Source organism: Salmo trutta, chromosome 5 (genome assembly GCF_901001165.1).
Source record: "Salmo trutta chromosome 5, fSalTru1.1, whole genome shotgun sequence".
Classification (NCBI taxonomy): Eukaryota; Metazoa; Chordata; class Actinopteri; order Salmoniformes; family Salmonidae; genus Salmo; species Salmo trutta.
In genome coordinates this window covers 15,359,764-15,386,069 of record NC_042961.1, presented here as the reverse complement: position 1 = coordinate 15,386,069, position 26,306 = coordinate 15,359,764, and the positions used below count along the sequence as shown (strand labels likewise).

Below are 26,306 nucleotides of genomic sequence, written 5' to 3'. Positions count from 1 at the left end.
TGTATGTTATTTACCAATGGACATGGTGATACAAGCATACAGGGATTGTAAAATTTGATCCAAGCATAAAAAAGGCACCCAAAATATAGCAATCCATTTACTGCCCTTGAAATCTTTCCTTATCTCCAATTTCAAAGAGATTCCATCGGACAGGCTAGACTAGTGTACCCTTTGTCTTAGGAAACAAAGAGAAAACATTCATCTTTATGTGACATCCCAACCCACATCCATTGAAGTTCAGGTTTCTTCATGAATCAATAAAACCTAAAAGCAGCATCTTTGCTTCAGGGATTAAAGATGGATGACACACAAAATGTTTGTTTTTTACAAGGAGAGAGAGAACAAAGACAGTGGAGAGCAACCACAGAAGCATGGCTGTCTGCTAGAGCAGACACTGGACCTGGAGAACAAATACATGTCAGTGGAGCAAGTAAAAAGAAGAGGGGAGGATGAGAGGAAAGATGAGATGAGAGGCTTCAGAAGCTATGTATTAGCAGCTATAATGAGAAACGTCCCTATTAGACAAACAGCAACAGTACTAAAGCGAAAGGTGGCTTCACTGGCAAGTAGCAGGCCATGCTACAGATAAATATCTGGATCACCACTCCACGCCTCATAACTCGATGAAATCCATTGTCGTAAGAACGGCTATATTTCTGTTGTTGTGGTATGAAGGAAGGTTGAATATTTGTCTATTCAGAAGCATGATACTGTATTGAGCCTCTCGGTTATGGGCTTTGTTTTCAGCCAACGTGCTAAGCTTATCCATACATGCAAGTCATCGCAGCATAAAATGCATTAATATTGAAGCTGTGACATAATCTTATTTCCATAATCTCCTATACATCACTAATCATTATGGTCGGGAGCATGGTCAGGGTCAAAAGTCAATTCAGGAATTTAATTGAAATCCTAACTGAAAACAAGGGTCCCTTTACATTAAAATAATGAATTTAGATTGATGTCCTAAATTGCCTGAGTTGAAATGAAATCGACTCAGGGGTTACTCACAGTTTAAAAGCAGAGCTGACCGGATTCAGTAGGAGTTAATCCAATAGTCCATAGCAGCCAGAAGGTCTGATTCTCTTCCTGACCGGCCCCTTGGGATTCTGTACCCACAACCCAGTCCACATTCACATTGTCTCAGGAGGTACTGGGTCTGGTGGGAGAGTAGTAGATGTGATTAGGACACACTATTCCTGTAGCTAAGGTCCTGTAGCTGGGTTTCATGGGACTTCAGGGTTTTAGGCCATGTCACAGAGTAAAGTAGGCTCGAGTTCAGTGACCTACATAAATGCATACCACCTGAAGAAAGACAGGACAAGAAAAAAAAGGTTAGATCCCAGTTAATACCATGGCTGCTGCTTTTAAAGGGGCTATAGAAAGCTCTATTGCTTCCTCACCATGGTGAAACCCCCAGAAATAGTACATTCAAAGTAGCTTTAAAAAGACCAGGGAAGTAAATGAATGAAGTCATGACCTGGACTCCACTCTGTTTGCTTGTTAGTCAGAGGGATTTTTCTCCTGTTCATTGTTTGGGCCTGACAGAGGAAAAGTCTAAGGGATGAACAAACTAATAATGCTACTTCCTGTGTACAGAAGGAGTGGGAGTCTGTCTACTTGAGTGAACTGTACCGTAGAGAGAGAGAGATTGTACTATTCTAGACTTTGTGGGTGAGAGAGAAGGGAGAGTGGTAAAGCGAGAGAAAGAGAGAAGTGGTGTAGTGTTCACACGTGTGTGTGTGTGTATGTTTGTGTGTGTGTGTTTCTGTGTGTGCGTCATTCTGTTTCTTTGTCTGGACTGTGACAAACCACTTTAATCTAGCCCACACAGCATGGCAAAGAAATACATGTCAATTTCAAGAGATATTAATTGTTAAGCTTACCAATCTAATCCCACCCACGGACAGAAATTCAGAGGAAAAGTGTGAGGAATATACAATCCGTTATGTTAACTCTCAACAATAGAGACAAATACTCACAAAAAATATACACAATAGCCAAGACTAACACCTTTACGATACTGTGGTTGTCATGGCATAGACAAAACACATCCAATTCTATACATATTTGGAATTGGCAGTGCTTTATTCCAATGTGGTCTAAAAAGCTAAGTATTGCTACACATTGTAGCATTTTGGAATCTGAGTGCCCAAAACAAAGCCTTGACTATGACGTTACTCTATGGCTCTAGCCATGTATGAAGGAGAGAACATGGCTCTGAGTGCCCACATACTCCCTCTCTCCCAACACAGGGTTCCTCTACCCACAGGTGGAGACACAAAGCCAGATTGTTTAGCGACCGGCCACTGAGTCAGAGCAGAGGTGAACCAGTGATCCCAGTTGGAGAAGCCCACTCATACAGAGCCGTGATGGGTGAATGGGGCCTCTAGGAACAACGGTGGGACTAGGGTTGCAAAGCTACCGGTTGTTTACTAAAGCTACCGGAATATTCAGTAACTTTGATAATTCACATGGACTTGATGGCAATCTTTTGTAACTTCGGTAATTTATATTTGAATCCTTTAAAAAATATATTTATTAATATTTTGTTGACATTATTTACATCTGTGTCCATCTTGTCCATGAGTAGATAGATCATATAGAACATCATGAATTTTAACTACTGCCACCAGTGCAGCCACAAAACATTTGCAACAAAGATATATTCACATAGTAAAATAAAAATAGCTTTTAGAAATACAGTATACAGGTATTTCTGATATATGGAAATGGTGGCTTTTCTTGTTGAAAATAATCTTAAATTAAATAAAATATATTACGTTTTTTTTTATTGCATTCTCCTTTCCAGACATTAGTTCTCGGGGGACTGGCCTCCATCATCCTTATTTCCTTCCTTCTTCTGAGTCACTTTCAAGTGTATATTCTTCTGAGTCACTTTCAAGTGTATATTCCTTTGAGTCACATTCATCTTGTGTTGTGACATCTGTTATTGGCTCAAACAGTTTCAGATTGGAATGAAATGCCACCATTTGCTGGACCCTTTCGGTGGTCAGCTTATTGTACACCAAGAAAAGATGCGTACAATACATAGAACACCAAAAAATACACAAATGCAGTGACAATAAAACCAGCACATCATCAATTCATTATAAAAACTAAAATTACCTTGGCGTGCGCAATCCCAAAGAGTGACCAATTGTGCTCTGATGCAGCAGATGTAGGTAGCATCTGCAGTATAATTGAGGCAATGGAGGACAAGGCTTCAAAGCTACAGAGTACCTTCCACCAGCTTGACGCAGAGATGTGTTCAGCGGAAGTCCAAAACCCATCATCTTTCCATAAGCCATCCTACGTCCTGAATATGGCCAAACTCCCCAGAACCTTTCCCTCATCCAGCTGAAGGTGGTGTGCCATGGATGAAGTCATGTCGTATGCTGACATTATCTGCGCTGCAGATAAGATTGGAGGCTTTCTGGCACATTTTGTATTCAGCAAAAAGGCAGCTGCATGGATGAGCTTGGTGCAGAAGTCTTGCCCTTTGTCAATAATTTCCAAAATTGCCTCTCCTTCTGCTTCATCCAGCAAAGACGTTGTCAGTGCAGCACCAATCTGCTCACGCAGATCTGTGAAGAGCCATTAAACATCTGACAAGACTGCCCCATCTCCCTCCACCTGGTTAATGGCAGATGCAATTGGGGTGAGTAAGGTCAGGTTGATGCCAACGTGCTCCCAAAACACATCTTCAAGGAATGTCTTCTTGCTGGTAGAATTCATTTCTATGGACTCTGAGATGGCCATATCTTGCAGGGACACTTTCCCTTCTAGAAGGCTTGTGCACATTATTACAGAGGAGCCCCATCTGGTTTTGCAGGGCAGTTTGAGAGGTGTTTTTCTGGTTTTCACACTGTTTTTCTCCAAACATTGCTGAGGCCATCCATTTCCCTTTGACATATTTCACTACCTTGTAGGCTTTATTGTACAAGGTCTGCATGGTTTCCAGGCCCATGATGTCTCCAAGGAGACCATTGAGACCATGTGCTGCACAGCAAATTGGAGTGATGTGAGGGAAGGCTTCATCGACTTGTCTCCAATCTGCTTTCATATATACCACATTGTCTGTAACTACAGCAAAACATACTTATCAGCTCATCTGCAATGAATTTGCTTATGTGTCTGTTGATTTTTGTGTCAATGCTTTTGTAAAACACTGGCTGGGGAGTGCAGAAAATGTCATCGATAATACCTTCCCCACATACATTGGAGCATCTATCATAGCAGCACATTCTGCCTTGTCAATAATGACATTGACCTTTTCTTGCACTGACATGTTCTGACTGCAACAAGTTGGTTGACAAACATGCCTGGTTGGAGGGGAGTATGCAGGACTTAGAATGTTCAAGAATCTTTTCCAGTGAACATTGATTGTAAGCATGAGAAGGGAGCATGTGGCATAGACGGCTCAAGCCAGGCATTCATCTGCTTTCTGCTTGTTTTTTTTAAATTATTTTTTGTTTTTATATTTAACCTTTATTTAACTAGGCAAGTCAGTTAAGAACAAATTCTTATTTACAATGTCGGCCTACATCAGCCAAACCCTGCGGCAATTGTGCGCCATCCTATGGGACTCCAAATCACGGCCGGTTGTGATACAGCCTGGATTCGAACAACGGTGTCTGTAGTGACGTCTCAAGCACTGAGATACAGTGCCTAAGACCGCTGCGCCACTTGGGAGCCCTATCCATACCATGGGTAGTTGCTGCTGACTCAGATGTTGATGTTGTGTCATCTTGGTTGTCTGTGCTGAGAGTTGAAGGTTAAGTAGAGGGTTGTAGTGACTTCTCTTTAAAGCTTTCTGGGCAATTTTTACAGTTGTTCAAATGAAACTGCAACTTTGTATCATTTTTGCTAAACTTTTTTGAGCAGTAATTGATACCCTCCATCGTCATTAACTTATTTGAAATGCCTCCACATGAAAGGGCTTCCGTGTTCTTAACCACTGGTATCCAGAATGCTGTTCATTGACTACAGCTCATCATTCAACACCATTATGCCCACAAAGCTTATCACTAAGCTAAGGACCCTGAGACCCTCTGCAACTGGATCCTGGACTTCCTGACAGACCGCCTCCAGATGGTGAGAGTAGACAACAACTCATCTGCCACGCTGATCCTCAACACGGGGGCCCCTCAGGGGTGCGTGCTTAGTCCCCTCCTGTACTCCCGGTTGAACCCATGGCTGCATGGCCAAGCACGACTCCAACACCATCATTAAGTTTGCCGATGACACAACAGTGGTAGGCCTGATCACCGACAATGATGAGACAGCCTATAGGGAGGTCAGAGACCTGGCAGTGTGGTACCAGGTCAACACCTCTCCCTCAAAGTGATCAAGACAAAGGAGATCATCGCGGACTACAGTAAACGGAGGGCCAAGCATGCCCCCATTCTCATCGATGGGGCTGTAGTGGAGCAGGTTGAGAGCTTCAAGTTCCTTGGTGTCCACATCACCAACAAATTGTCATGGTCCAAACACACCAAGACAGTCATGAAGAGGGCACGACAACGCCTATTCCCCCTCAGGAGACTGAAAAGATTTGGCATGGGTCCTCAGATCCCAATTGCACCATTGAGAGCATCCTGACTGGTTTGGCAACTGCTTGGCAACTGACCGCAAGGCGCTAAAGAGGGTAGTGCATACAGCCCAGTACATCATTGGGGCCAAGCTTCCTGCCATCCAGGACCTCTATACTAGGTGGTGTCAGAGGAAGGCCTTAAAAATGGACAAAGACTCCAGCCACCCTAGTCATAGACTGTTCTTTCTGCTACTGCACAGCAAGTGGTACCGGAGCACCAAGTCTAGCTCCAAAAGGCTTCGTAACAGCTTCTACCCCCAAGCTATAAGACTGCTGAACAGCTAATCAATTGGCTACCCGGACTATTTGCATTGACCCCCCCCCCCCCTTTCTTACGCTGCTGCTACTTGTTGTTTATTATCTATGCATAGTAACTTTACCCCAACCTACATGTATATACTACCTCAATTACCTCGACTTACCTGTACCCCCGCACATTGATTCGGTACTGGTGCCCCCGTATATAGCCTCGTTATTGTTTTTTGTTGTTGTTTTTTTTACTTTAGTTTATTTAGTAAATATCTTAATTTTTCTTAAAACTGCATTGTTGGTTAAGGGCTTGTAAGTAAGCATTTCACGGTAAGGTCTACACCTGCTGTATTCAGCACATGTGACAAATCTTCAATCTTATTTCCCTGGAAGTGGGTGTGCAGACATTTTAACTGCCCTAACACACCTGACTCTAGGTCTTGGTGATTAGCAAATTCATTTCATCAAGTGTTTTAATTGTAGGATGAAACAATCATCTCAGAGTATTTAATGCTGAAACGCCGATATTAAAACAGCTTTAACTGATCAACGGTATTCATAAAGTTGATGCGTATATTTAGGATCATGTTTTAAAGCTTGGTATTGCATTTTCATATTAAAGTTGCGATATGTAACTTTTTGTGCAAGCTTTTTGTGCAAGAAAAGTTAGTTATAGATGTGTCACTCTCATTGAGTCTAAGAAGTCTAAGAAGTGCTAATTATATGCTTCCAGTTCATTTTTGTGTGTTTTACTTTTGGTTTTGTACACCAGTTTCTAGTTTCATTTTTGTGTTTTTTTACGCCAGTTTCTAACGGTTGAAAACACAATATTTTTGGTTATGGAAATATTTCACAGCGGTCGGTTTACAGTGCATTTGGAAAGTATTAAGTATCAAGGGGTCTGAATACTTTCCGAAAGCACTGTAGATGGTACAATGATTCTCTACCAGTGTTCCCTCTAATTATTTGGGGCACTGAGCAACTTTTAGGTCTTGCTCTTGTATGAAGGAGTAACTCCCCAATGCTGATCTACTATATACTTATCTACAACTGGGCTAATAACAAGCAAATAATGTCAACAAATGTGCACACTTGCAGCTCTGCACTCTGATCGGAACTGATCTGAAAAGCACATTCACTTGCGTGTAATTGAAATACAGCTCCTAATAGAATTCTACTCCATTGTGCTCTGGCTTTGCCTACAACAAAACAGACTAAATCCTGCAAAGTTAGATTTGTTTTGGTTTGTTGCATTGAAAAGGGGCTGATATAATGTTTATTTGATGACAGAAAAACATTTTATCTATATAGTAAAAACATATGGGGCGAACTCAGTGAAGTTCAAACTCTTGCGTATCTGTGCGGCCTGGCATTTCTTCTGCGTGGCAGTTCTGGAGGAGGTGCACGGCTGTGCACGCGCACAGCTTAGAGGGAGCATTGCTCTCTACACAATACTTGTTTGTTTTGTCACATGAATGGAAATTAGGCGAACTATTAGAATTTTAGCAACCAGGAAATGGTGAAGCCATTTCTGCATAGTGCATCTTTAAAATTGTAAATCAAATGAAACCTACTTTATTATATGCTATGTAGCCATCACTTCACAGCTATTTTCAGGTCTCTCCAGAGATGTTCGATTTGGTTCAAGTCTGGGCTTTGGCTGGGCCACTCATGGACATTCAGAGACTTGTCCTGACCCACTCCTGCATTGTCTTGGCTGTGTGCTTAGGGTTGTTGTCCTGTTGGAAGGTGAACCTTTGCCCCAGTCTAAGGTCCTGAGTGTTCTGGAGCAGGTTTTCATCAAGGATCTCTGTACTTTGCTCTGTTCATCTTTGCCTTGATCCTGACTAGTGTCCCAGTCCCTGCCGCTGAAAACCACCCCCACAGCATGACGCTGCCACCACCATGCTTCACCGTAGGGATAGTGCCAGGTTTCCTCCAGATGTGACGCTTGGCATTAAGGGATTTGAGTTCAGTCTTGGTTTCATCAGACCAGAGAATCTTGTTTCTCATAGTCAGAGTCTTTAGGTGCCTTTTGGCAAACTCCAAGCGGGCTTCATGTGCCTTTTACTGAGGAGTGGCTTCCGTCTGGCCACTCTACCATAAAGGACTGATTGGTGGAGTGCTGCAGAGATGGTTGTCCTTCTGGAAGGTTCTCCCATCTCCACTGAGGAACTCTAGAACTCTGTCAGACTGACCATCAGGTTCTTGGTCACCTCCCAAGCTCTAGGAAGAGTCTTGGTGGTTCCAAACTTCCATTTAAGAATGATGGAGGCCACAATGTTCTTGGGGACCTTCAATGTTGCAGAATTTTTTTAGTACCCTTCCCCAGAGCTGTGCCTCGTCAGAATCCTGTCTCAAAGCTCTACGAACAATTCCTTCGACCTCATGGCTTGGTTTTTGTTCTGACATGCACTGTCAAATGTGGGACCTTATATAGACAGGTGTGTGCCTTTCCAACTCATGTCCAATCAATTGAACTTACCACAGGTAGACTCCAATCAAGTTGTAAAAACATCTCAAGGATGATCAATGGAAACAGGATGCACCTGAGCTCAATTTTGAGTCTCATAGCAAAGGGTCTGAATACTTATGTAAATAAGGTATTTCTGTTTTTATTTTGAATAAATGTGCAAACATTTCTGAAAACGTGTTTTTGCTTTGTTATTATGGGTTATTGTGTGTAGATTGCTGAGGATTTTAATGTATTTAATACATTTTAGAATAAGACTGTAACGTAACAAAATGTGGAAAAAGTCAAGGGGTCTGAATATTTTCCGAATGCACTATATTTAACTACACAACATAAGACAGCTGTTTACATTCTTCAATGTATGAAAACATAAAACTTACTTTATATTCTTAATAGACGTTCCGCTAGCGGAACACCTGCTCCAATATCCAATGATAGGCGTGGCGCGAATTACAAATTCCTCAAAAATCCCATAACTTCCATTTTTCAAACATATGACTATTTTACACCATTTTAAAGACAAGACTCTCGTTAATCTAACCACACTGTCCGATTTCAAAAAGGCTTTACAGCAAAAGTAAAACATTAGATTATGTCAGCAGAGTACCCAGCCAGAAATAATCATACACCCAATTTTCAAGCTAGCATATAATGTCACAAAAACCAAAACCACAGCTAAATGCAGCACTAACCTTTGATGATCTTCATCAGATGACAAGCCTAGGACATTATGTTATACAATACATGCATATTTTGTTCAATCAAGTTCATATTCATATCAAAAACCAGCTTTTTACATTAGCATGTGACATTCAGAACTAGCATTCCCACCGAACACTTCCAGTGAATTTACTAAATTACTCACGATAAACGTTCACAAAAAACATAACAATTATAGATACAGAACTCCTTTATGCAATCGAGGTGTCCGATTTTAAAATAGCTTTTCGGTGAAAGCACATTTTGCAATATTCTGAGTAGATAGCCCGACGCGTTTCGTGACGAAAAATTTCAAAATATTCCATTACCGTACTTCGAAGCATGTCAACCGCTGTTTAAAATCAATTTTTATGCGATTTTTCTTGTAAAAAAGCAATAATATTCTGACCGGGAGTCGTTGTTTTCGTTCAAAGACTAAATAATAAAAACATGGTGTCGCCTCGTGCACACGCCTCCAGTCTCTGTTCTCTGATCGACCACTATCCAAATGCGTTACTGTTTTTCAGCCAGGGCCTGCAAAGACATCATTCAGCGTTTTGCCGCCTTCTGAGAGCCTATGGGAGCCGTAGGAAGTGTCACGTTACAGCAGAGATCCTCAGTTTTCAATAAAGAGAGTGTAGAAGGCCAAGAAATGGTCAGAGAGGGCACTTCCTGTAAGGAATCTTCTCAGGTTTTGGCCTGCCATATGAGTTCTGTTATACTCAGACACCATTCAAACAGTTTTAGAAACTTTGGAGTGTTTTCTATCCAAAGCTAATAATTATATGCATATTCTAGTTTCTAAGCAGGAGTAATAATCAGATTAAATCGGGTACGTTTTTTATCCGGCCGTGAAAATACTGCCCCCTATCCATAACAGGTTAAAATGGTTTTAAGCGGATTGACCCTGGCTGAATGTTTCCCATCTTTGTACACTGACTAATCGCAGAACAAAAATATATAAACTAATAAATCTACATATTCTTAATGCAATCATTTTTTGTGCTGAAGTATACATTTTTCGCAGTGTGGATTAAGTCCATATCTTAATCTGACCAGTTTACTGATGAGACTACAACATACATGTCTGAAATAAAGCAACATTACTAAAAATCACAATGAGGTCCTAGTATATGTCCTAAGAATTTAAATATACACATTACAACATTGTGTCTATTGTGCATGTCTGTTTCTATACCATGACAAAGGATGTTTCTAACAATTAATGAAATACTCTGAATAGCCAAAGCATAGCTAATCTCCCTGGACCCCCCACAGAAAAAGATGGATGTGATTTTACATTCTGTGAGTTGAGTTTTTGTAATGGCAACATAATTACAAAAAAAGGATTGCCCCATGACAAATAAGTGAGTTTTTCAAACAAGTACAACAGCACTGAAAGTCACAAATATAGTAATTACTGACACACTCCATACAAGACTGTGAAAAACTAAATTGTAGATGAACAATAACAAGCAAGGAAAAACATGATAAAAGCTGAGCAGGTCATTTTACTTAATCAAAGGAGTTCCAGTCTGCTGGGGAAGAATTCATCCACGTATACAGCTAACATTAGCTTTGTGTACAGATATTATTTGTATCTAATTTTGTTACAATGTTATTTGCATTGCTAGTTAAAGCCTACTGTTAGCAAGCTAGCTAACGTTAACTGACAGGCTTGCTAACGTTAACTGACAGGCTTGCTAACGTTAACTGACTGGCTAGCTAATGTTAGCTAGCCGACATTAAACATAGCTAGCTAGCTAATGTTAGTTGCTTGGTATCTAACGCCAGCTAATGTTATAAATCGTATCTCATTTTGTCAGAAATTCGTTTGCATTGCTATTTAAAGCCTACTGTTAGCTAGCTGGTTGGTTAACTTTACCTGCAGATTAATACTGTGTGATTTATAACAATCTGAAAGACACCCTCATTAGAATCACAATTGAACAGGTAAAGAGGTATGCTTAGATAACCTATGCAGAAAAATATAAATATATTTTTTACATAGAATTAGGCATAATAATTGTGGCTCTAGATTGGAGGAAAATGCTGTTTCAGGTGTTTGAAAATTCTAAAATCTCGAAACACCCTCCCTCCATCCTCACGTACTTCGTGCCACCTCTAAAATAATTGGTGCATGACGCCCCTGAGTGCGGCAAGTGCCGCTGATTGTTGGTTAACCTCTTCGCTCCGAGAGATCTCTACAGATCAATGTGTAACGTTATACATGTCTCCCATAGCAAAGAGGCTAGCTGCTGGTAAGCTTTCTTGACTTGAACATACATTTTTGCCAACACATGGCTAACCTATAATTAACCAGCTAAACAGCTACTCTAAGTGAAAATGTGTTTGGGGTTAACAGTCTAGCTAATAGGCTATGTTAGAGTTACACTTCCTCTTCCAATTATAATGTGGTGAGTTCAAAATAATGAAAAACGATCTACCAATTCAATTCATTTTAAAATGTTGATTACTCCTTGAAATTATCATTCACCTGATGACAAGACATGTGAAAAAAATGTTTTGCTAACGTATGATGGGGGTCCCTAGGTCGCTGGTTTGCCTGGGAGGGAGTCCCTGGGCAGGAAAAGGTTTAAGACCCCTGAGATGTCACGACTTCCGCCGAAGTCGGTCCCTCTCCTTGTTCGGGCGGTGTTCGGTGGTCGACGTCACCGACCTTCTAGCCATCGCTGATCCATTTTTCATTTTCCATTGGTTTTGTCTTGTCTTACATCACACCTGGTTCCAATCTCATCAATTACATGCTGTGTATTTAACCCTCTGTGTCCCCTCATGTCCTTGTCGGTGATTGTATGTTTGTATGTGATGTGCAAGTTATGTTCTGGTGCGCAACGTTTTTTTTACCCACTTATATTATTTTGTATATTTTGGTTTTCGGAGTTTTGTGAGCACTTATTAAACAACTCCGTTTATACCAAGTTTGTTCTCCTGCGCCTGACTTCCCTGCCACCAGCATGCACCCATTACATGAGATAGTGAATTTTAGCTATATTAGCATAGACATGACATCAGTCAAAACACCTGAAAACAAGACATGTTATTTACATTTTACTCATTTAGCAGACGCTCTTACCCAGAGCGACTTACAGTAGTGAATGCATACATTTCATTTCATGCATTTCTTTTTGTACTGGCCCTCCGTGGGAATCGAACCCACAACCCTGGCATTGCACACACCATGCTGGCGTTGCAAACACCATGCTCTACCAACTGAGCCACAGGGAAGGCATGTTATCATGAACAAGATAAAATTAGCCGAAATGAGCCACCTACGATTCCTCATATGGCAGCTTCTTGTCATTGTTGCTAGCTATCTGGCCCGATCTTGCCATTCAAAAATCACAACACACTGGCTTCTGCCCCATTGAAGCGTGCGCATCGTTTTCAGCAGCTAACACGTCTATTTGCCATGTCCTTGGTTTGTTTTGCCCTGTAGTTACGGCAACTTTGGAAGCTTTTGTTAAGGCCTCTAGAAGTACAAGTGATATTAAAGACCAAATATTCATGTGTATACACAGTGCCTTCAGAAAGTATTCACACCCCTTGACTTTTTCAACAATTTATTGTTACAGTCTGAATTTAAAATGGATTAAATAGATTTTTTTTGGTCACCGGCCTACACACAATACCCCTTAATGTCAAAGTGGAATTCTATTCTTCGAAATGTTTACAAATTGAATAAAAATGGCAAGCCTAAATAAGTTCAGGAGTAAATATTTGCTCAACAAGTGAAACAAAAAGTTGCATGGATACACTCTGTGTAATAATAGTGTTTAACATGATTTTTGAATGACTACCTCATCTCTGTACCCCACACATACAATTATCTGTAAGGTCCCTCTGTCGAGCAGTGAATTTCAAACACAGATCCAACCACAAAGACCAGAGAGGTTTTCCAATGTCTTGCAAAGATGTGCACCTATTAGTAGATGGGTAAAATAAAAAAAGCAGACATTGAATATCCTTTTGAAAATGCTAAAGTTATTAATTACACTTTGGATGGTGTATCAATACACCCAGTCACTACAAAGATCCAGGCGTCCTTCCTAACTCAGTTGCCGAAGTGGAAGGAAACCGCTCAAGGATTTCACCATGAGGCCAATGGTGACTTTAAAAAACAGTTACAGAGTTGAATGACTGGGATAAGAGAAAACTGAGGATGGATCAACAACATTGTAATTATAATATAATATTAACCTAATTGACAGAGTGAAAAGAAGGAAGCCTGTACAGTATACAAATATTGCAAAACATGCATCCTGTTTGAAGCAAGGCACTAAAGTAATACTGCAAAAAATTTGGCAAAGCAATTCACTTTTTGTCCTATATGCTAAGTGTCCAATACAACACATTACTGAGTACCACTCTTCATATCAAACATAGTGGTGGCTGCATCATGGTATGCATATGCTTGTAAACGTTAAGGACATGGGGAGTTTTTCAGGATAAAAAAAACGGAATGGAGCTAAGGACAAGCACAATCCTAGAGGAAGACCTGGTTCAGTCTGCTTCACACCAGACACTTGGGAGATGAATTCACCTTTCAGCAGGACAATACTGCCCTACCAAGCAAAACTGCAGTAACTGCTCATTTGGTCGAAAATGAGCTAATGTCATTTTTGCTACACTAAATACATGTTTAATCATGTTTAATCCTGCCGCTATTGTATTGTGTTTTGGAGAAAATTGGGGTCATGTTAGCAGTAACTGCATAAAGTTACTGTGAAACCAAGGTAAATAAAAGCCATTTTCTCAGGACCAGGCTATGAGCAATTACTGCCTTTTTGCTTGGTAAGGCAGAACAGCCTAAAAGACAAGGCCAAATCTAAACTGGAGTTGCTTACTAAGAAGACAGTGTATGTTTCTGAGTGGGTGAGTTACAGTTTTAACTTAAATCTACTTGAAATCTATGGCAAGATCTGAAAATGGTTGTCTAGCAATGATCAACAACGAGAGCTTGAAGGATTTTTAACAATCCAGGTGTGGAAAGCTCTTGGAGATTTACCCATAAAGACTCATAGCTGTAATTGCTGCCAAAGGTGCGTCTATGTTAGAGGTCGACCAATTAATCGGAATGGCCGATTAATTAGGGCCGATTTCAAGTTTTCATAACAATCGGAAATCGGTATTTTTGGACACCGATTTGGCCGATTTTATTTTTATTTTTACACCTTTATTTAACTAAGCAAGTCAGTTAAGAACACATTCTTATTTTCAATGACGGCCTAGGAACGGTGGGTTAACTGCCTTGTTCAGGGGCAGAACGACAGATTTTTACCTTGTCAGCTCGGGGATTCAATCTTGCAACTTTACGGTTAACTAGTCCAACGCTCTAACCACCTGCTTTACATTGTACTCCACGAGGAGCCTGCCTGTTATGCGAATGCAGTAAGAAGCCAAGGTAAGTTGCTAGCTAGCATTAAACGTATCTTATAAAAAACAATCAATCAATCATAATCACTAGTTAACTACAAATGGTTGATGATATTACTAGTTTATCTAGCCTGTCCTGCGTTGCTTAGGTACACGTTGAAGCAACGTGTACCTAACCATAAACATCAATGCCTTTCTTAAAATCAATACACAAGTATATATTTTTAAACCTGCATATTTAGTTAATATTGCCTGCTAACATGAATTTATTTTAACTAGGGAAAATGTGTCACTTCTCTTGCAACAGAGTCAGGGTATATGCAGTGTGAAGATTATTTCTTCCTAACAAAGACAGCCGACTTCGCCAAACGGGGGATGATTTAACAAAAGCGCATTTGCGAAAAAAGCACAATCGTTGCACGATTGTACCTAACCATAAACATCAATGCCTTTCTTAAAATCAATACACAGAAGTATATATTTTTAAACCTGCATATTTAGCTAAAAGAAATCCAGGTTAGCAGGCAATATTAACCAGGTGAAATTGTGTCCTTCTCTTGCGTTCATTGCACGTAGAGTCAGGGTATATGCAACAGTTTGTGCAGCCTGGCTCGTTGCGAACTAATTTGCCAGAATTTTACGTAATTATGAGATAACATTGAAGGATTTGCAATGTAACAGGAATATTTAGACTTATGGATGCCACCCGTTAGATGAAATACGGAACGGTTCCGTATTGCACTGAAAGAATAAACGTGATAGTTTCCGGATTCGACCATATTAATGACCTAAGGTTCGTATTTCTGTGTGTTATTATGTTATAATTAAGTCTATGATTTGATAGAGCAGTCTGACTGAGCGATGATAGGCACCTGCAGGCTCGTAAGCATTCATTCAAACAGCACTTTCGTGCATATTGCCAGCAGCTCTTCGCAATGCTTCAAGTATTGCGCTGTTTATGACTTCAAGCCTATCAACTCCTGAGATTAGGCTGGTGTAACCGATGTGAAATGGCTAGCTAGTTAGCGGGGTGCGCGCTAATAGCATTTCAAACGTCACTTGCTCTGCATGGGTAACGCTGCTTCAAGGGAGGCTGTTGTCGATGTGTTCCTGGTTCGAGCCCAGGTAGGAGCGAGGAGAGGGACGGAAGCTATACTGTTATACTGGCAATACTAAAGTGCCTATAAGAACATCCAATAATCAAAGGTATATGAAATACAAATCGTATAGAGAGAAATAGTCCTATAATTCCTATAATAACTACAACCTAAAACTTCTTACCTGGGAATATTGAAGACTCATGTTAAAAGGAACCATCAGCTTTCATATGTTCTCATGTTGTGAGCAAGGAACTTAAACGTTAGCTTTTTTACATGGCACATATTGCACTTTTACTTTCTTCTTCAACACTTTGTTTTTGCATTATTTAAACCAAATTGAACATGTTTCATTATTTGAGGCTAAATTGATTTTATTGATGTATTATATTAAGTTAAAATAAGTGTTCATTCAGTATTGATGTAATTGTCATTATTACAAATATTTTTTCTATTTTTTAATTAATCGGTAGCGGCTTTTTTGGTCCTCCAATAATCGGTATCGGCGTTGAAAAATCATAATCGGTCGACCTCTAGTCTATGTAAATACTTATGGTGGATAAGTAAATTAGATATTTCTGTTGTAAGATTGTCTGTGATTTTGTTCCAGGCAGAGCCAGAGCGCAACAGAGTAGAATCCTATTGGCTGGGGTAGCCCATTAACGGTCTTTCAATCACCTGTGAGTGAATGCGCTTTTCAGATCAGTTCAGATCAGAGCGCAGAGCTGTGCGTATGCACATTTGTTACAGAACAAGTAAAAAAAATCCTGAATTAATGTCAAGCCCTTTATAATGTAAAAAGGTTTTTAAAAGTCTCATGCAATGTAGGCCTGCATTGAACATCACATACAGGCTACTGTATGATATTATAGAAATCAAAAGCTATTTCCATGTGAAAATGTTATGGGATTTGCTCCATTGGTTTTGTTGGTAGGCCTATATTATGCTCAAATAGCCAGAATAGCCTATTGGCTACTGTCTTCTTACAACATTCAAGTTTCCGCTCACAATACCTAAAATTGGCTCAGGGCCCCCAAAAATTGGAGGGAACATTAATGCTGGCCCATGTTGACTTCAATGCTTCCCACAGTTGTGTCAAGTTAACTGGATGTTCCTTGGGCGGCAGCATTGCAGTTCTTGACACACTCAAACCGGTGCGCATGGCACCTACTACCTACTACCATACCCCATTCAAAGGCACTTAAACATTTTTGTCTTGCCTATTCACCCTCTGAATGGCACACATATGCATCCATGTCTCAATTGTCTCAAGGCTTAAAAATCCTTCTTTAACCTGTTTATTCCCCTTCATATACTGTATAAACTGATTGAAGTGGATTTAACAGGTTACATCAACAAGAGATCATAGCATTATACTGGCAGCAGAGTTGCCAGCAAATGACTGTAATTATATAATATAGCTGTGTTGCTGTATGCTCATTTGTTTACAATATAATGCTATATTGTATAATACAGCACTGTTTTTTCACTGTAAATCATTTTACAGCATCCCTGCTGTAAAGCAAAATTACAGTATTTAGCTGGCAACTCTGCTGCCAGTATACTGCTGTAAATCTACAGGGAAAAGTTTTACAGTGTACAGTCGGCATGTGCTATAGCCCAAAATAATGAATCAATTTGCCCATTGACGAAGAGAGAGGACATGTGGCAGTCATCATGCAGCACTCCTCTGTGACTCGATTATTAATTCATACTCACAAGCATGCAGCATCAAGTAGTGCACAAGCCATGCGTAGCCTACACATAGCAGCCAAAATATGTTAGGAAATATTTCTGAATAATGGTGACATTTTACATGCCGGTGATGGATTAAAAAGGCATTACAGCCTTGTTAGCTAATGACATACGATTCTGTTTTATTTTATGGGAAGTGTCTTGCTAGTTGAAGTAAGAGTTAAAAGTGCTTTTCCATGTGCAATTGTCCATACATTTCTGGAAAGCAGAATAGCAAATCAGGCTATAGGTTCACAGAGAACTGCTGATCTTATGGTAAGTGTTTATGCAAGTCACATGCTTCCATACTTTTGTGATATACTCTCATGTAATATTAATATATTACATTCTCACATTGGTGAACTTCTAGCTTGATCAAGAGCGTGGCATAAAGTATACTTAGAGACGTTACCATAATTTGGTAACCTAGAGGCTTCTAAACAGCTTCTACCCCCAAGCCATAAGACTCCTGAACTTCTAATCAAATGGCTAACCAAACAATTTGTATGGCCGATTAATTATCAAATCGGTAATAGGCCTTTTTGGACGCCGATTATTGCCGATTACATTGCAATCCATGAAGACACTGCGTGGCAGACTGACCACCTGTTACGCGAATGCAGCATGTTTCATTATTTAGTTGAGACTAAATGTATTTTATTTATGTATTATATTAAGTTAAAATAAAAGTGTTCATTCAGTATTGTTGTAATTGTCATACATACATATATATATATATACATATATACACACACACACACACACACACACACACACACACACACACACACACACACACATACAAAAATTAAAAAATCGGCCAACTAATCGGTACCGTTTTTTTGGTCCTCCAATAATTGGTATCAGTATCAGCGTTGAAAAATCATAATCGGTCAATCTCTACCCTGTATATTTCCTCGCCATTGTTATTTTACTGCTGCTCTTTAATTAGTTGTAACTTTTATTTCATTTTTTTGTAGGCATTTTTGGTAAAACTGCATTGTTGGTTAAGGGCTTGTAAGTAAGCATTTCACTGTAAGGTTGTATTCAGCGCATGTGACAAATACAATTTGATTTGCTATTTTACTTATGGTCCAAACCTCAATGACAAGATAAGAACTGCGATATTGATTGATGTGTGTATATAATTGCATCCTGTGAAATTATAGTGAAGATTGACAGCATAAGTGGCGTAGCAGTTAGGAAGCAGAATTTGTGACATGTAAATAAACAAGTTACACAGTAATTTACTGTAAAATACAGGTTCAGATTCTCCTCATCCCAGTACATGTATGAGGAGAATCTGAACCTGTATTTTACAGTAAATGACAGGTGTATAACATAAGCTACTAACAACATCTGTAGTTGTGGTCTGCCGTTTCCAGAGAGATACTGAACACGGATGTGTGGAGAAGTTTGTGGAGTTTTTGCAAAGTGGATGTGTGCATTTGAAATGCTAATGGTATACATATTTATCATCACAGATATTGCATATCATGTCATGAATGACTGTGATTGAGTTAGAGCGTAGATGGAAGAGCAAACCTCAACCACTGACTCCAGAGATCCCCACCCTTGAGTTTCAGCAGACCAAAAATGACACTTCTAGGCCACAGCCAAGGCAGGACCAGGAACCGGAAAACATGATCATTAGCATAACAACTGAACAAATCATCCTACAATGTGGGTTTCAACTTTAACAGAAATGCATGGTAACTAGTGTCATAATAATAAAACACACTTTACAGTTTCAGTCTCTAATGTTCCAAATTAGCTTCTCACAGTTGGGATTCATGACTGCTAAACAGCTCTTCGTGTTATGATGCAGACGGGCTCATTAAAGTGAATAGACATTTCCTTCTCTCCCCCATCATTTACTCATTGAAACCACTGGCATCCCCTATTAATGAACATCCTCTCCACTGAGTCAGATCAGCACACATCAAGTTGTTGAATGATATCTGATGTAAAACACACAACATGAAATCACGACTTGACGGTGGTCATCCTGTTGATGACCTTGCCCCTCACTGTGATGCTGCTACTAACTGTCTATTAAAGTAATGTTATGGCAAGGTCCATTTATTATACCAGAGGATATAGGGTTGGTATACCAACACGTCCCAGTCCCACAATCCATATAAGGAACATTGTCAAATCCATTCCCACACAATGTATCATTATGACAACAAGGAAACTTTGTTGTGTGTTCCTTTGGCAAGCCAACCTCCTCCCACGGCTTATACTCCAGGGACAGTGCAAGGCCAGGCGTACCTCATCAACTCGGTTTGCTCCAGGGTGACTAATGCATTGTAAAATGCACATTGAGGTTGATACTTCAACGTGTCATGTTTTCACTCCCCCATAAACAGATGTAGCCTATGCACATGCATACAAGTGCATACAAGGTTTCTCTCCCTCTTTTCTCTCACGCGAACAGGCCTGCTATCGACAGGAGCATCTTATTTCAATGACGCAAGGCAGACTAAATCAAATGCGTAACAACATTCTAGAGCCTCTTAACTTTATCCTCCCAATTGTAATTACCAGCCGCTCAAAGACAGATTTAAAGTAGCAATAAGCTCAGATGCACCCCCTATGCCAGCTTTAGTAGAACACATACCAGGGTGGTTTGCAAGCATCACTCAATACGTATGGTCTGCAATATTTTGCCAAATTGCTTACTACCAGGGGTTGAAAAATAAACAGTGTGGATTGTATCAGCACCTTTGGGTATACAGGGCAGTTAAAAATAAAAAGGTCAATTTTCTTTGAGAATTCATCAATTTTGATATAAGCGAGCCACCTTAACACTTCCTGCCAATACTATCCAACTTAATCTTTGCAAAGATTTGAATGACTGAAACACAAAATCCTTCTGCATACTCTAAAATATGAATAATGACAGATGGATGAGGTAGCCTCTGTGTTTATTTTCTGCCATTTGCAGACAGTGATGTCAACATGGTTCCCAGTGTCCTCCCTAGTGTTATTGTCTGTAAATCTGATAACACTGACAACATATCATGGAATGTTAAACAGTATACCACTTTGTGACATCGGCTGATGTAAAAAGGGCTTTATAAATACATTTGATTGATTGAGTTTACAGCCAATTCCCATTTCAGATTAGCATGGAAAATGGCTTGTTTGACCTCTCTCTGGACTCATTCTCCTTAGAGATTGCCAATTCATCGATATCCACTTCCTCTCATCTAATCTCTCCCTCTCATCCTCCCCTACCATACCTTTTTCATCCATCCAACCCTAATGCTCTATTGTCCAGCCTCATGCCTGATGGGACTGTAAAGGCAGCAGGAAGAGATTTTATAGCTGTAATATAATTGCACATCTATGGCAACCATTGAATTATTCCTTAGACAGATTGCACTCTGAATCTTTCCAGCAAACAATGTCAGAGCATGGAAGTGGATCTTGAAATTCATATAACAACTCTGTGCAACCATGGGAATGTTCTGTATGTTTCAGTGTGATTTAGTTCAGCTTTTATTTCTTTCATCACATTCCCAGTGGGTTAGAAGTTTACATACACTCAATTAGTATTTGGTAGCATTGCCATTAAATTGTATAACTTGGGTCAAATGTTTCAGGTAGTCTTCCATAAGCTTCCCACAATAAGTTGGGTGAATTTTGGCCCATTCATCCTGACAGAGCTGGTGTAACTGAGTCAGGTTTGTAGGCCTCCTTGCTCGCACACGCTTTTTCAGTTCTGCCCACAAATTTTTTATAGGATTGAGGTCAGGGCTTTGTGATGGCCACTCCAATACCTTGACTTTGTTGTCCTTAAGCCATTTTGCCAGAACTTTGGAAGTATGCTTGGGGTCATTGTCCATTTGGAAGACAATTTGCGACCAAGCTTTAACTTCTTGACTGATGTCTTGAGATGTTGCTTCAATATATCCACATAATTTTCCGTCCTCATTACGCCATCTATATTGTGAAGTGCACCAGTCCCTGCAGCAAAGCACCCCCACAACATGATGCTGCCACCCCCATTCTTCACTGTTGGGATGGTGTTCTTCGGCTTGCGAGCATTCCCCTTTTTCCTCCAAACATAACAATGGTCATTATGGCCAAACAGTTCTATTTTTGTTTCATCAGACCAGAGGACATTTCTCCAAAAAGTATGATCTTTTGTCCCCATGTACAGTTACAAACCGTAGTCTGGCTTTATGGCGGTTTTGGAGCAGTGGCTTCTTCCTTGCTGAGTGGCCTTTCAGGTTATGTCGATATAGGACTCATTTTACTGTGAATATAGATACTTTTGTACCCATTTCCTCCAGCATCTTCACAAGGTCCTTTGCTGCTGTTCTGGGATTAATTTGCACTTTTCACCCAAAGTACGTTAATCTCTAGGAGACCGAATGTGCCTCCTTCATGAGCGGTATGACGGCTGCGTGGTACCATGGTGTTTATACTTGCGTACTATTGTTTGTACAGATGAACGTGGTACCTTCAGGCATTTGGAAATTGCTCCCAAGGATGAACCAGACTTGTGGAGGTCTACAATTTGTTTTCTGAGGTCTTGGCTGATTTCTTTGGATTTTACCATGATGTCAAGCAAAGAGCCACTGAGTTTGAAGGTAGGCCTTGAAATACATCCACAGGTACACCTCCATTTGACTCAAATGATGTCAATTAGCCTATCAGAAGCTTCTAAAGCCATTACATAATTTTCGGGAATTTTCCAAGCTGTTTAAAGGCACAGTCAACTTAGTGTATGTAAACTTCTGACCCACTGGAATTGTGATAGTGAATTATAAGTGAAATAATCTGTCTGTAAACAATTACTTGTGTCATGCTCAAAGTAGATGTCCTAACCGACTTGCCAAAACTATAGTTTGTTAACAAGAAATTTGTGGAGTGGTTGAAAAATGAGTTTTAATGCTTCCAACCTGAGTGTATGTAAATTTCCGACTTCAACTATAAGTATTCACAGCCGTGAGTCAATACATGTTAGAATCACCTTTGGCAGCGATTACAGCTGTGAGTGTTTCGGGGTAAGTCTAAGAAATTTGCACACCTGGATTGTACAATATTTGCACATTATTATTTGTTTTATTCTTCAAACTCTGTCACGTTTGTTGTTGCTCTTTACTAGGCAGCCATTTTCAAGTCTTGCCTTAGATTTTCAAGCCAATTTAAGTCTAAGCTGTAACTAGGCTACTCAGGAACATTCAATGTTGTCTTGGTTAGCAACCCCGGGGTATTTTTGGCCTTGTGTTTTAGGTTATTGTCCTGCTGAAAGATGAATTTGTCTCCCAGTGGCTGTTGGAAAGCAGACCAAACCAGGTTTTCCTCTAGGGTTTTGCCTGTGCTTAGCTCTATTCCATTTTTTTATGCTACAAAACTCCATAGTCCTTACCGATGACAAGCATACCCATAACATGATGCAGCCACCACTATGCTTGAAAATATGAAGTAATACTCAGTGATGTGTTGTGTTGAATTTGCCCCAAACATAACACTTTGTATTCAGGACGTAAAGTTAATTTCTTTGCCATTTTTATTTTTTACGTTTTACTTTAGCGCCTTATTGCAAATAGGATGCATGCTTTGGGATAATTTCCTTCTTTTCACTCTGTCATTTAGGTTAATATTGTGGAGTAATTACAATATTGTTGATCCATCCTCAGGTTTCTCCTATCACAGCCATTAAACTCTGTAAGTTTTAAAGTCACCATTGGCTTCATGGTGAAATCCTGAGCAGTTTCCTTCCTCTCCGGCAACTGAGTTAGGATTTTTGTAGTGATTGGGTGTATTGATACACCATCTAAAGTTTAATGAATAACTTCAGAATGCTCAAAGGGATATTCAATGTCTGCTTTTTTATTTTAACCCATCTACCAATAGGTGCCATTCTTTACAAGGCACTGGAAAACCTCCCTGGTCTTAGTGGTTGAAATGCACTGCTCGACTGAGGGACCGCACAGGTCATTGTATGTGTGGGGTACAGAGATGAGGTAGTCATTCAAAAATCATGTTAACCTGTTGAGGACAGACATTCCGCTAGCGGAACCCCGTTCCGCCTGCGGAACCCCTAGCCAAATGCCAATGGCATCGCACGGCGCGAAATACAAAACCAACTAAAATACCACAATTCAATTTTCTCAAACAATCAACTATTTTACACCATTTTAAAGATAAGACTCTCGTTAATCTAACCATATTGTCCGATTTCAAAAAGGCTTTACAGCGAAAGCAAAACATTATATTATGTTAGGAGAGTCCATAGACACAAATAATCACACAGCCATTTTCCAAGCAAGCATATAATGTCACATAAACCCAAACCACAGCTAAATGCAGCACTAACCTTTGATGATCTTCATCAGATGACACTCCTAGGACATTATGTTATACAATACATGCATGTTTTGTTCAATCAAGTTCATATTTATATCAAAAAACAGCTTTTCACATTAGCATGTGAGGTTCAGAACTAGCATACCCACCGAAAACTTCCGGTGAATTTACTAAATTACTCATGATAAACGTTCACAAAATACATAACAATTCTTTTAAGAATTATAGATACAGAACTCCTTTATGCAATCGCTATGTCCAATTTGAAAGCTTTTCGGCGAAAGCACATTTTGCAATATTCTGAGTACATAGCTCGGCCATCACAGGCTAGCTAATTTGACACCCACCAAGTTTGGGGCAGAATTACTATTAGAAAAATTGGATTACCTTTGCTGTTCTTCGTCAGAATGCACTCCCAGGACTTCAACAACAAATGTTGTTTTGGTTCCAAATAATCCATAGTTTTATCCAAATACCGCCGTTTTGTTTGTGCGTTCAGGTCACTATCCGAAGGGTGACGCGTGAGCGCATTTCGTGACAAGAAAATGCAAAATATTCCATTACCGTACTTAGAAGCATGTCAAACGCTGTTTAAAATCAATTTTTATGCTATTTTTCTCGTAAAATAGCGATAATATTCCAACCGGGCAACGTTGTATTCATTCAAAGGCTGAAAGAAAAAAATGGAGTAGTCTCGTGACCGCGCATCTCCAGTCTCACTGTCCCCAGGCTGACCACTTACAAATTCTGCTGCTGTTCTTTGCCCAGAGACAGCAGACACACCATTCCATTTTCTGGTGGCTTTAGAGAGCCAATGGAAGCCTTAGAAAATGTCACGTTACAGCACAGATGCTTTATTTTCGATAGAGATGCAACAGAAGGACAACAAATTGTCAGACAGGGCACTTCCTGTATGGAATCTTCTCAGGTTTTGGCCTGCCATATGAGTTCTGTTATACTCACAGACACCATTCAAACAGTTTTAGAAACTTTAGAGTGTTTTCTATCCAAATCTACTAATTATATGCATATTCTGCCCCCTATCCCAAAGAAGTTAAACAATATTATTGCACACAGAGTGAGTCCATGCAACTTATTATGTGACTTCTTAAGCACATTTTTTGCTTGCCATAACAAAGATGTTGAATACTTATTGACTCAAGACATTTCAGCTTTTAATTTAAATATAATTAGTAAAAATGTCTAAAAACATAATTGCACTTTGACATGATTGGGTATTGTGTGTCGGCCAGTGACACCAAATCTCAATATAATACATTTTAAATTCAGGCTGTAATATAACAAAATATGGAAAAAGTCAAAGGGTGTGAATACTTTCTGAAGACACTGTAGGCTTACTCAATGCTAAACCATTTTGAGGAAACTCAAACCAATAGACACGTCTGCTAAGCTGTTTCAATCAGCCTTTCCTTCTGCTTTCTTGTAAGAGTAGACATAGTATATTGAATGCTGAGGAGATACCAAACCAGTTGGTAAAATCTTTTGTCCAAACAAAAGCATAAAGGGTATTGTTGTTACTCCATGGGAATAGTACGCATTTGCAAAGATCCTAGTTCCCCACAAAATACACGTACTATGCCATGTGTTTGAAATGTCTCAGATAAAGTATTTAAGGCGCCAATCACATTTTCAGAGCTGATCTGATTGGTCAAAAGATCAATTAGCAAAAACAAACTATCAGATTTGGGCTGCCTGTCTAAACGCAGCCTAACTGGATTGCAATTGAGAAAAAGACAAACATGCAAGACACTGTTATTGAAGTGATTACCAACCCCCGGACTGTGAATCAGGGCATGGGGAAAAAAAAGGAATCATGAAATTAATAATCTCCATTTGAGCAACACATTGTATCTAATCCCATCCCACATATCTCCAGGTCGAGAAAGAAGGTCACAGCCAATATACAATATTATTCATAGACTTCTGGATAAAGCGTCTGTATATCAGTCTAAAATTATCTAGCTTTATTGGGTCATTTGATCAGGGATAGTGCTGAAGGACATTACACTGATATTGTGAATGAACAACATCTATAATTCATGCATTAGAACATTGATTCATTTGAATGCTAGGCCTATGTCAAATAATGGACCAATTACTGCCAAATATGGCCGCATAGTCTATTTACTGTTATACAGGCTAATAGAGTTTTCCTTACATTACACAGAGCAATTACTCGTTGCATATGGTATATCCTTTCAATTATGTTCCTTTGTTAAGAGGATTGGATTTTAGAAAGGTATGCAAACAAATCCACTCACTCATTCAATCAACCAATCCCCCCGAAAGCTGTCTGATTGGCTAAATGCAGGCTCCTGTTATGCACAAGATGGAAAAGTGAACATTACCTCACTGATGAGCACACATAAACATATGCAGAGTTGAGCACAAGTTATTGCTGAAGTATTTACACAATTCCATGTCCTTATGTATTATGTACTCGGGGCTCCCGAGTGTCGCAGCGGTCAAAGGCACTGCATCTCAGTGCTTGAGGTGTCACTACAGACACCCTGGTTCAAATCCTGGCTGATTTACATCCGGCCGTGATTGGGAGTCCCATAGGGTGGAGCACAATTGGCCCAGCCAGCGTTGTCCGGGTTTGGCCGGTGTAGGCCGTCATTCTAAATAAGAATTTGTTCTTAACTGACAAAAATGAAGAGTAATCATTTGTATAATACTTATTTGACAATAACATATCTACTGCACCCCTAAC

The 26,306-nt window shown here is 39.8% G+C and overlaps 1 protein-coding gene across 3 annotated transcripts in view; it reads right to left on the bottom strand.

Annotated features, from left to right (window-relative positions):
- The window catches only part of LOC115193724 (receptor-type tyrosine-protein phosphatase epsilon-like), a 59,778-nt gene that overhangs the window by 31,676 nt on the left and 1,796 nt on the right, over nt 1-26,306 (bottom strand). For 2 of the 3 annotated variants that reach the window (XM_029752668.1, XM_029752670.1), the window contains one exon: nt 1,012-1,159. The gene's annotated coding sequence lies outside the window, so the exon portion shown is untranslated. Of the gene's footprint in view, nt 1-1,011; nt 1,306-26,306 lie in introns of all 3 variants that reach the window. The other variant, XM_029752671.1, reaches the window with a different exon arrangement.